The sequence below is a fragment of the Myotis lucifugus genome, unplaced genomic scaffold, assembly GCF_000147115.1.
Source record: "Myotis lucifugus unplaced genomic scaffold, Myoluc2.0 scaffold_100, whole genome shotgun sequence".
NCBI lineage: Eukaryota > Metazoa > Chordata > Mammalia > Chiroptera > Vespertilionidae > Myotis > Myotis lucifugus.
In genome coordinates, this window is record NW_005871148.1 from 3,439,905 (window position 1) to 3,452,301 (window position 12,397).

General features: G+C 38.5%; 1 protein-coding gene across 9 annotated transcripts in view; it reads right to left on the reverse strand.

The window, feature by feature from the left end:
- The window catches only part of HELZ (helicase with zinc finger), a 126,037-nt gene that overhangs the window by 112,736 nt on the left and 904 nt on the right, over window positions 1–12,397 (reverse strand). For 3 of the 9 annotated variants that reach the window (XM_014458892.2, XM_023756978.1, XM_023756974.1), the window contains exons 1-3: window positions 12,029–12,178; window positions 11,850–11,905; window positions 7,932–7,988 (exon numbers count right to left, since the gene is read on the reverse strand). The exons of 1 other annotated variant lie outside the window; for it this stretch is intronic. The gene's annotated coding sequence lies outside the window, so the exon portion shown is untranslated. Of the gene's footprint in view, window positions 1–7,931; window positions 7,989–11,849; window positions 11,909–12,028; window positions 12,180–12,397 lie in introns of those variants that run through there. 5 more of the 9 variants (XM_023756977.1, XM_014458893.2, XM_014458890.2 and 2 more) reach the window with 4 other exon arrangements.

Sequence of the window (12,397 nt, forward strand, 5' to 3'; positions counted from 1 at the left end):
CTGTACGTGCGCGTCCACAGTTGGTATTTTTGTGAAGAGCCACACTCAAGGCGGCAAAGAGCCGCATGTGGCTCGCGAGCCGCAGTTTGCCGACCACTGTACTAAGCGAAATAAGCCAGTCAGAGAAAGACAAGTATCACATGATCTCACCCATATGTGGAATCTAATGAACAAAATAAACTGATGAACAAAATAGATCCAGAGACACAGAAGCATAGAACAGACTGTGGCATCTCAGAGAGAAGGTAGGGAGGGAGACTGGGTGGGAAGTGATCAACCAAAGAACATGTATGCATATATGCATAACCCATGGACACAGATCTGGGGTGGAGGGCAGGGGTGGACTACTAGAGGGAGACAATGGGGCAAAGAGGGGGCAAATGCAATACTTTCAACAATACAGATTTTTTAAAAATAAAAATGCTCTCCTCCCAAAACCACCATTACTTCGTACAGACTAATCTAGCCTCGTAATCATCTATTATCTTGCATTAAATATATCATGTCAGATGCCTTAACTGCTCAACATAACTACCTTATAAATAAGTCACATTTTATAGCATTTATGTCCCCATGACAAGCATTCAATTCACTACAACCACTTAATAAATACTTTAATTGAATTTCCCACAGAGAGGATCTAAAATAACCTAAATTCCAACCATTCCAAGAACTATCCTATACCAAATTCAGTTCTCACTAGAATGCCATAAAGAGGAATGTTGTATTATCTTTAAATTTATCTGTTTTTATCCAAAACTGGAACCTGTGATGTGGTTGTATGAGATACATAGACAAAATATTCTGCAAAGTAATAAAATTTTATTTATTGTACTATGTTAATATTCAGCCAGACTTGCATTTTTCTCTAAAACTCATAAAGTCACTGAGTATGCAAGAAGCATTAGAAGAGAGGCTACCCATACTAAGAAAACTAGAAACTAAGATCATCAATCATATTCTATTTTAAATAATCTCTTTCATAAAGAAGTAAACTCTCCTAATGAAAATGAATAAAATTCCAAAATGAATAAAATTCAATATAGCAAAGTAAAGTTTTTAAATACATAAAAGAAATATCCCGATGGACCTGCTACCATCTGTTTTAGTGACTAAAATGATAAAAAACAAGAACTACATTTTTTTAAAAGTTATATCAGTAGCTAAATTTGAGATTTTCCCCCATCTATTACTTTGATTTTCCCTGACCCATTTTAGAACTGCCAGCAATTCTGGAGATAGCTTTCTTGGTTTCAATTACTCCAAATTATTTCCTGAAGAGTTTGAGCCCCCTCCCAAATCATTTAATATGCTGAAAAAACAAAAATCCATATTTATAAAGCAGGCAAATTATAGTAAAAGATGATTTCTAGAAAAGGTTGTTGTTTGCCAAAATATTTTATTATAAAACATTTTCGCCCTAGCCGGTTTGGCTCAGTGGATAGAGCGTCAGTTTGCGGACTGAAAGGTCCCAGGTTCGATTCCGGTCAAGGGCATGTACCTTGGTTGCGGGCACATCCCCAGTAGGGGGTGTGCAGGAGGCAGCTGGTCGATGTTTCTCTCCCATCGATGTTTCTAACTCTCTATCCCTCTCCCTTCCTCTCTGTAAAAAATCAATAAAATATATTTTAAAAAAAACAAAACATCTTCTATTCTTTGTATTTCATTTTCTCTTCCATGTTATCTGCTTAGACTTACAAATACATTATCATACTAGAGGCCCGATGCATGAAATGTGTGCAAGAGTAGGCCTTCCTTCCCCCCAGTACCGGCTTCCCTCTGGCACCTGGGACTCGGGCTTCCCTCACAGCCCTGGCTTTTGTCCGGAAGGTCGTCCGGAAGGACATCCAGTCTAATTAGCATATTACACTTTTATTATTATAGCTAAAACAGGTGACCTTTATAAATAAAACATAAATCAATATAAAAGAGCCAATGGCATAATTAAAACAAAAGGGTACCACTGGCACTACCACCACCATCATTATCATCATCCTTATTTTCTAAAACAACATTTTCAAATCAATGTTTGAAACTCAGAAGAGTTTCTACAGAAACAGTGTTAAGAATAGGGATTATTGGAAAATGAATTGACCACAAAATAAGACCCAAAACAGGGAGGCATGGAACAGACTGACATACCTCGATGTGGAGATGGGGGGGGGGGGGCGGGGGGGAGGGATAAACCAAAGAACTTAAATACTTATATGCATAGCCCATGGACTTGGGCAATAGGGTGTTGAAGACCTAGGAGGAGGGTTAGGGGCAGGGAGGAGGAGGGTAAAGGGGGGAAATGGGAGACATCAATAATACTATCAACAATAAAAATATATATATCAAAAAAAAGAACAGGGATTATTGGAAAGATGTAAAGTAACAAAGCACGTTACAAAATACTATTTATAGGGTAATCTGACTTCTAAATAACAGACTACAAAATAATATGATGTATAATCCCATTTGTATAAAATGTGTATTTGTGTGTACTGAATAGTTTACATAAAAAGCTGAGACATATGAAACAAAATATTAAAAGTGAGTATAGCCCAGGCCGGCTTGGCTCAGTTGGACAGAATGTCGGCCTGCGGACTGAAGGGTCCCGGGTTCGATTCTGGTCAAAGGCACATGCCCGGGTTGTGGGCTCTATCCCCAATACGGGGCGTGCAGGAGGCAGCCAATCAATGATTCTCTCTCATCGTTGATGTTTCTATCTCTCTCTCCCTTTCTGAAATCAATATATACCCATTTCCCAATATGCCCTGCCCATGAAGGAGGACTGAGCTGAGGTGGAAAATTAGTCCCAATATTAGCCCCATTTAATCAACTTAGAAAAGTCAAAGCACAGCATAAGTTGAGAAAGCTGGCAGAGGCAGGAGAGGGACAAGAAGGCAAAAAGCTGGGACTGAAAAGGCAGAGCACAGCTATGAGAAAAAGGAAGAACAGAGAGTAGGAGAGATCAGAAAAGGGAATTACCTCAAGGTAAGGAAAGGGGGGAGTGGAAGGAAGGGGAAAAGAGAATTATAAGCAAGCAGGGAATTCATTCAAGAAGAGATCCTGCTCAAGGGCCAGCAGAAAGATAACTTAATTGCCTCCCACTGAAGTGACCATTTGTATCTAAAGAAAGAAAGAAACTGGCGAAGCCTATAGAAAGTTAAGAAAAAAAATATTTTTCTATAAAAGAATATTATCCACAGAGAACTACTGCCTTTTTTTTCCATTTTATTTTGTCTTTTACAAGAAGAGAATGTTTATTTGTTTTGATCTGGACCTAACGTTTTTACTTGTATCAAACACTAGTATGCCATTACTGAGTTAAAGATGTTCTATGACACAGGAGTTAAGCGTACAGGCTTGAAGCCAGATCTGCCTGAATTTGAATCCTGGCATTGCGACCTGAGGCAATCTGCATACAAATTTGTCTCATCTCCAAACCTCACAGGATTGTTGCAAGAATTAAGTAGGTTAAAAAATGAAATCACTTAGAACAGTGCCTGGCCTCCACTAATTACTATAAAAGTATTAGCTATAACAACTATTAATCACTATAAAACTATTATCCTCTGGATCTGGAACATAACTCCATGAGAGCTGGGATTTTGTTTTGTTCACTGTTGAAGCCCCAGAGGCCTGACATAACAAGTATTTGTTGAATAATAAAAATTTGTTGAATAATATAAACTTCATGCCAGCAACACAGAAGCCCAAAGGAGCAGCACTAAAATCTCTATAATACTTTAGCCTCAAAGTTTAGAGTTCATGGAGGGTTTTTACCTAAGTTAGTTCAAGTGATTCACTGAAGATGATATCTCCACCTCACAGACAAACTAAGACTCAGAGGACTTATGTGATCTGCCCTAAAACAAAGTCTGAGGCAACACAGGAATTCTGGAAGTAAATCCTACTTCTGTTCACTCTGGACCCTACCCCAGAAAGCTTGAAATATACCCTACCAAACGGTTCAATTCTCCTTACCTGCAAATACACAAAGGTTAAAGTCACCAGAACACCTCCCATTTGCTTCAATATAATTGATGGGGAGGAGAAATAGATGAAACAACATTAATAAATGTTGAAATTGGACAATGGGTCAGTGGGATTGATTATAGTCTTCTTTCCACTTATATATGTCTGAAAGTTTCCATAAGAAAAATATAATTAAAAATAAAGACCTTACTCCCCAACATAAACTCTCCCACTTCCAACTTTCTACTGAGCACACCTAGGTGTGAGGAAAACACCACAGCTGAGAACCTACAGCACTTCTCAGTCTGAAGCAGCGAAGAGAACTGGACTGGGAATCAGGAAGCTTGCCTAGGCTATGCTTTAACTGGTGTGAGACCTCACCCACCCATCTAACGCCTCTGGGCCCCAAACTTCCTCATCAGTTCCCTAAAGCAGCAGTTGCCAACCTTTTGGAACTCACGGACCACCAGTGGTCCGCGGACCATCGGTTGGCGACCGTTGCTCCAAAGGTTTCCTTAGCCAGTGGTCGCCAACCTTTTGGACCTCACGGACCACCAGTGGTCCGCGGGACCACCGGTTGGTGACCGCTGCCCTAAAGGATTAAATTTTTTATTTCGACTTTCTACTAGGTCCTTAATCTCAACACAAAATCCAATTCATCTTTCTCTATTCTCAACCTCTGAGACCTGTTCTTCCTCCTGACTTCCCTATTCCTGATGCCCCATTCTGCCAGCCACCCAACCATAAAAACTTCAACCATCTCTGACTTGAGACAGAACTGACTGTTCCCTTACCTTTCTAATCAGTGACCAAATCTTTCTGTTCAGCCTCCAAAACATCTCTTAAATCCATCTCCTGCTTTCCATTCCCAAGGCCATCAATTCACTTCAGGCCCTCATCATCCCTCACTTGGAGTATTACTATGAACCAAAGTCCCTGTTTCTAATTTCTCCACACTACCAATCCATCATACTGATCCTCAGTCTGACATTTAAGATCCTCCCAAACCCAGTCCTGATCACTTGGCAGCCTCACCTTCCACTGTGTTCCTTTATGTATCCCAGGATCTAGGTAATTTGGATATGCAGTTTCCTGCCTCATTTTCAACACCATCCCACAGCCTTTGCTCAAGCTATCCTTCCCTCCGAATGCCCTCTTCTTTCTATTGCTTCTGACTGGCACAGTAGTACAATGTAAATGCCAAGTGTTTCTCCACATCCCCAGAGGGCAGTATCACTCCCTCCACTTACTGCCTAAGCACTTTGTCTGAACCCCTTTTGTAGCACTTACCGAATGCTTATTGGTCCTTTCATTTTTTTGGTGCTCCTATTCTCCCTACTAGATGACTCCTCCTTATCTGTAGGAATGATGTTTTATTCATCTTTGTATCCCTCAGAACAGAGCTGCTTAAGGAGAGTGCCATGGCATAGTGGAATTTGCCATGAATGAGTTAAAGATGGTCTAGTGATCCCCTCAGCCCTCCAAACAGCCACAAAGGGTCTTCAGCAGCCAGAGTCCCCATAGGTCAAACCTCAAGCATTATCAAGCAGCCTCCTCCTTCAACAAGGTAGAAGCCATGATGATAACTTGAGAAGCATTCAGAGGAGGCAACAACTCCTGGTACACAGTGGACGCCCAATAAATATCTGCAAAATTGCACCTATTCCCCTTTCAAACACTATTCCCAAGATCACTTACCATCTAAACCAGACTCTCTTTGAACATTTTCACTGAACGTGTTCTAGTAATCTTTTTAATAATCACCTGTTTATTACCTGGTTATACTTGCTTTATCATCCAAAGCCCACATCAATAATTTATTGAATAAAATAGCCAAGAATATGAACAAACAATTCAATATGAAGAGGTTCAAAGACAAAATTCAACATTGTAGAAAAAAGAAATGTAAGTGCCACTTTACACTATTAAATGAGCAAAAACTTTTAAGGAAAAATGTATTTCTGTCCAGTTTTCGTGAAACAGAAATATCCATGTATCTGTTAGTAATACAAACTGGTAAAATATTCTTGAAAAACAGAATGGCAAGCCATAAAAACATTCTTACCATGTCAACAATAATGTACTCAAAACTTTATCCTAGAGATATAATTAGTCAGAAAAAAGTACATAATATCTACAGTAATGTAGATTAAAGTATTAACTGAAAACCAGCCAGCAGCATAAGTATCTAACATAAAAAGATTTAGGTAAACTATGAGAGTATGACTTGATGAAATATTTTGCAGCCTTTCAAAATGTAATCATATAAAGTAAAATAGTGACACCTTTAACATGGAAATGTTTCATGATCTAATAAATAGAAAAAATCAAATTATATGCATCATAATTTAAAAACAGTAAAATGTATTTTAATGGAATGCCAAAAAGAAAATCAACTATTTGAGTAATAACCCAAATTTTAACTATTTAATATCAATTCTTAAATTATCTCATAGTTTAAGAAAGAAAGTTACACCATACTGAGGAGAGAGAGGGGTTCCACGATACAAGCTTAAAATAGTCTCAAGAAGAGGTCCGCCCCTCCCTTGTACAGCTCACTCTGGCCTTAACTGGAAGCTCTCCTACTCTCCCTCCTTATCATGATAACTATGACAACCTCAGATCCCAGATTTCCAAGGACCAACAAGCCACCTCAACCGGTCTTCAGATCACCCCCAGGAACCCGTGGGGGCTGCATCGTGCAAAACAAGTATATATTCAAGAATCCCTACAACCAGATATATTTGAGCAATAAGCAAGTAGCCAAGCCCAAATCCAATTATAAATCCCAGAAGTATAGAATAGGGTCACATTAAAGTCTCCAGGATTCTCAAAGAACTTGCTGGCTCAGTGGTGGACTGTCACAGTTAAAAAACAGTATGGACTGGTGGACAAATGAAAGCACTAGGGGCCAGGAGACTCTGGTACAGTTAAAAAAGGGAAAAATGTTTAAAAAAAAAATAAGCCCGGCTGGCATGGCTCAGTAGTTGAGCATCGACCTAAAAAGGGAAAAATGTTATTTGAACTATAAGGAACAGAAAACTAAAAACTCCAGCTTAAAAGAGATGGGTAAAAAGTAGCTGGCAATGTCTTATAAATCTTACCCAGCCAGATTCCAAAAGGCAGGATGGCAAGTCATTTTATTAACACATGAAGTTTTCTAGAGCTGGTCATGTTTAAAGACTAGTATTGAAAATAAATCAAAAAATAATTTTAGCACTGATGCCCCACAAGGGCAATATGAAAACAGTCTTCTCATTGTTTTTCTATAGTATTACCATTTTCTAAGTCTAATAATGAATGATCAAAGTACTATAAGGAATCAAGAAGATAGCTTACTGTGAAATAATATGTATTCCTTTACTTACTAGTAGCAGAGCATTTCAGCAAAAGATAAATAATTTGAAGGACTATTGCAACCATTGTGTGGAGGGAACACAACCATTAGGGGAAAAGTTTAAACTTTTGTTCCTATTGATGTATTCTCGATATCTAGATCCTCTAAGATGCAAATATATAGTCACTCATGACAATATATGCATGGCAGATAACAGAAAAAACAAACAATTTAATAGTTAACCAAGTTCATCAGAGCATAGGGTGATTACCACTCAAGAATGTTGACATAAAAACTGAAGGACCTCTCCAGTTCCAATCACGCTGATAGGTTGAGTCCCTGTGCAGTTACTCATTCAGAACAGAGTGGAAGATTAACCTACCCTCACTTCTCTTCATACAGACTGACAAAGCGGCAGGCAGTCTCTGCAGAGGCTGCTCGGCATCGTCCAGTCTGTTCCAGAAGCAGCCACTGCAGTCAGGACCCGCACCTCAGGTCACCACTCTTCCACCCTGTCCCACCTCATACTTTCTGGCCAGAAATTCTCATCTAGATGAGATCTCCCCTGTCTCTTTCTCGCACATTACCAAGTTCTTGTTTTCTAAACAAGGCTCTCATATATTTTACTCACCTGCAGTTCACTGCACTGGGTATCACCCAAATAGCCCATCAGAGCTCTTTATAATTTCTGAAAGAGAGAGACGGGAGCTTTTAAACACAGGGTAGAAAATACCATTGCTGACACAGTGCTGAAGCATTTGTATCCAATATTCACAGCATATGGTCTTTTGGTCCACAATATTTCAAAAATATGTAGCATAACCAGCCAGGACCAAGAGTTCTGAGATAAGAGTCCAGAGATATAAGTTTGGTTTAAAGTTGCTACTACTCAGTTGTGTGACCTTGGACAAATCATCTGACTTCTCCAGGCCTAAAAGTCCTTGTCTGGAGAATAAAGACAGACGGGACAGAAGCAGGAGAGCACAATGGAAAGAGCACGGGCTCTCCAAGCCAGAACACCAGCACCACTCCTTACCAGCATTGTGCTGTTATGTTAGCTCACATTTAATCTACATTCCCTCCTTTGCAAAATGTAAATAACAACAACTATTTGGAGTTGTTATGAGAATTAAAGGAGAGATAATAAGTTATAAAAAGCCACCAGTAGATACAATCCCACAGATGGTAATTATCACCATTAACTCAGCCCTATAGTTATATGACTTCTATTCATAAATATTTATTTCCTTAAAATATCCACAAATCAAAAACTTTACAAATCTGACACTGGAATTAACCGTTGGAGTGTTTCAATCGCCGTTATCTTCAACTGCTGGTAGTTTAAGATTATCAATATTACTTAACATCACAGGAAATGAGTGGAATAGCGCCTGCATGACACCTGAACAGTTCAGTGGCCAGGCCTTCCCTATTTCTCCCTCTGCTCTCACTGCTACCAATACACCTCAGCACCAGAGAGCTCTCCCAAAAGCCAAATGACACCAACTGTTTTCTATGGTCAGCTCAGGAGAACACGACTAAAGATGGAGGAAGGAGAACAGAGACTTTCCCTTTTATTCAATTTTTACTTCAGACACTTAAGTACTGCTCATATTTGCTCCCTATAAGCATGCATCAGTTACGCATGAAATAAGTGAATAAAAATAAAAATCTTAAAACAATTATTAGTTACACATAATGCCTACTGATAGGAAGCTCGCCTTATAGGACTATTTTTCACAAGAATTTCCACAAAAGAAAGCAAAAAGGCAAATTCAGATGTGCCAAGAACACCTCAAATGTGGCACAGAAATAACAAAAATCACAAACATTCACATTTCAGAATGGTTCAGTCAAAAAATATGCTATGTACTCTTTGAAGAACCTTGTGGATGAATCAATTAGTTTTGGTTTTCTGTTTATTTGTTTTTGTTCAAAAGCAAGATGAATATACAAATTCTGGTTTTACCAGACAATTTTCTGCTCTTGGAAAAAGTAACCCAGTACAATTGACACAAGTAAACAAATTGGTATGACTGTTTGGTAGTATGTTGAAAAACTTTCAATGCTTTAAACAGATGGTAGCTTTTTAAAAATTATTATATGTAAATTAAAAGTCTCCATGCTACATCTACAATATTATTTTTTAAAGAATTATTAACTCTATTAAATTCACGATTACTCAAAAGTATTACTCAGCCACCACTGAAGTGACAGACCACTGTGTTTTATGCTCCTTCTAGCCAATGCTACAGAAATAATCCTGACTACACCCATCAATTTAAGTGAACTGTAAGCTGGTGTGGCCACACTCTCCACACATATCATAGTTCTCTCCTAGAAGACATTTCAAAATATTACTTAGAAAACAAATTATATTGGCATGTACACTTACCTAAGTTTACAAAAATAAACAACCAGAACAACTTGCTTATAATTTTTAAGTAGCCCCTCCCCCTCCCATGTGAGTTGATAAACTTGGCCCTAAAATCTTCTATGCATTTGAAACAACAGCCAAAGGACCTTGTGTCTTATGCTGGGCCTATATTTGGCTCTTAAATATAGTCTGACGGACAATTATAGACTAATTTGTGTTTAATACCAATACCAAGCCTAGTTCTTAAAGAGAAAACAAAAATGCATGTATAAGATCTGGTCTACTTATTTGTAGTCCCTCTGCAATATATTCTTAGCCATTCATGAACATGCTGTATATTTTTAAACTGCACAAGGCCCTTTGCAAGTAGGAATGGTTTCTCCTGTTGTTTGGCATCAGTCCTCTCTCTCTCTGGTAAAACACTGGACACTCCATAAATGTATATGGACTTTAAAACAATGCAGATTAAATATTTATGGTGTCAGAAAATGAAACTTCTTGCTAACAATTGCAAAAGTTTACCAGCTGATAGAGAGGTACTTACTTACTGGCTCCCAAAAACTACAGCCTTACCTAAAAATAGTGTCCTAGCTTCCCAGCCAAAAGGACAGACTAAAAAAGCTATGTCTTTATTGAGCTCAAAGACACAGACTTCTACTTCGCCACAACCTTCAATACTATGGTATTTCCCATTTTAGAAGAATTTGTGTAACAACTTGTTTGGTGGCCAACCACTAACTTCACTTTGAAGTGAATACTAGCACTTCACATGGTCCACATGTGTGAAAACTGTGGAAAACGTCTTGACACAATACAGGCCAAACAACACTAGCCACACAAGATTACTTATTTCTAAATATTAAATTTTAGACTACAAATGAACATCACCAGAGGCCAAAAAGCAGGTCACTGGTTCCTTTCCACAAAGTAATCTGTAAATTTTTTAAAAAAAGATAAAAGTTTCAGATTGGGAAGCCTATGGCAAGAATATGCCTCCATCTATAAGCTGAAAATAAATTTTAAAATCCACATTTGCTCTTCAAAGAATAAAAATAAATGTAATACACACAAGCACTGCTGAGTTTCAAATGCAAGCAAATGTGATGCGTGCACTCACAAAAGTATCTTAGTTTATGTCCACTTCTCTCCTGAGTTTTTTTTTTTTTTAAGGTAAAATGTCAATTGTATGCTTCAATCTGCAAAAAAAATAAAGCACAGCTTACTCTTCTTAAACAGATGTTGTGATAGATATGAATTTCAAAACCCAAATGCTACCCAGATGTGTTAAAAAAAACTAACAAAACAAAAAAACCTGCGGTAACCAACCTACCATAACTTAATTTTCTCAATAAATCATAGTAAAATATGTTTAAAGTTCAGAAGATTGCTTGTGGAAAATGTAAAATTAGCACACTTTTCTCCTTTTCCTCATGTGCTAAATGCCAACTGTTTACTAACACGATGATCAATGTCCTTTAAATCCAAAGCATTAGAAGTTACATTAAATAAAGCAACGCTTTGAATTCACACACCAAGTGTGACCAGAAAATAATGACAAACCAGACTTATCCTTAGTAAGCGAAACAAAACTCGACGCTATCCTTTTTATTTCAAAATAACTATGAGAGAGACCAGTACTATTCCATTTTTCAGAAAATAAAAGCAGGAGTGACCAATCTGCCTGACATGATTCTTTGCAATGGCAATGGTGTACGTCCGTCACGAGAGTCCCACCGTCTGTGGGCACACAAGACCCACAGACACAATCCCTGACTGTCCACGGAGAGTAAGTGGACTTACACATGGACACCGAAACATGGGTAAAATGAAGACATCCAACTAAAATTACACAAGGAAATTTAAATAGGCAAGCTATAAGCACCCCTGGTGAAGATCCTGATCAAAGACAGCTGCTAACAGTATGCGGCTCTGGGTAAGCTCCACCAGGGCAGTATATGTTGGAGCCACTGAGAAAGTTTGGTACGTTTGTTTTTGTTTTTGTTTTTGTGTTTTTCTTTCTAAAACCTAGCCTCGCCTATACGCCCACCTGACAGAATGAATGATTTGGAAAATAAAGGTGGACCCCATCAAATTACTTAGTCCCGGCCTAACCCTCACGAGTTGATTAAAATAAAGGAAAAAAAGGTCGATCCCTTTTAACTGCCGGCTCACCTTACACATCTCACCAGCACGGTAGTTCTTTAGTGATCAATTACTTCATCCAAGGCCTGAGGTAAACAGAAAAAGTAAAATGTGTCTACACACCAACCAGTCACAGTCACCATCAGCAGCAAACATTTCATATCAGCCTGGAGGGAGAGGGCATCGGAATTTCAAATGGAAAAAGTTACCAAGATGGTCCAGGGGATGAAGCTGGTAAACAAGCCTTACTTCAAAACAAAAAAATTCCAGTGTGATAAAGAGATTACAAAACGTTCTGAAAATCCACAACTTAAGAAGTCATCTCTTTCAGCACTGACTGGCCTTACTTCCAAAAAAACAAGAAGAAATGAAGGAGGAAAACCCCATTAATGTGAGTTTGAGAGGGTAAAATGAACCACAAAACTAGCCAGGGCCACTCCCCCAGCCCCCACCGCGCCCAGGGAGTTACACATATTTCATTTAATGATTTGCCCTGAAAATTGTAGTTGTGAAGGAAAGGAACAACAATCTTTTGAGTTCCAAACAAACCCAAGGAGCCCATTCAAATCCAAAAGCCT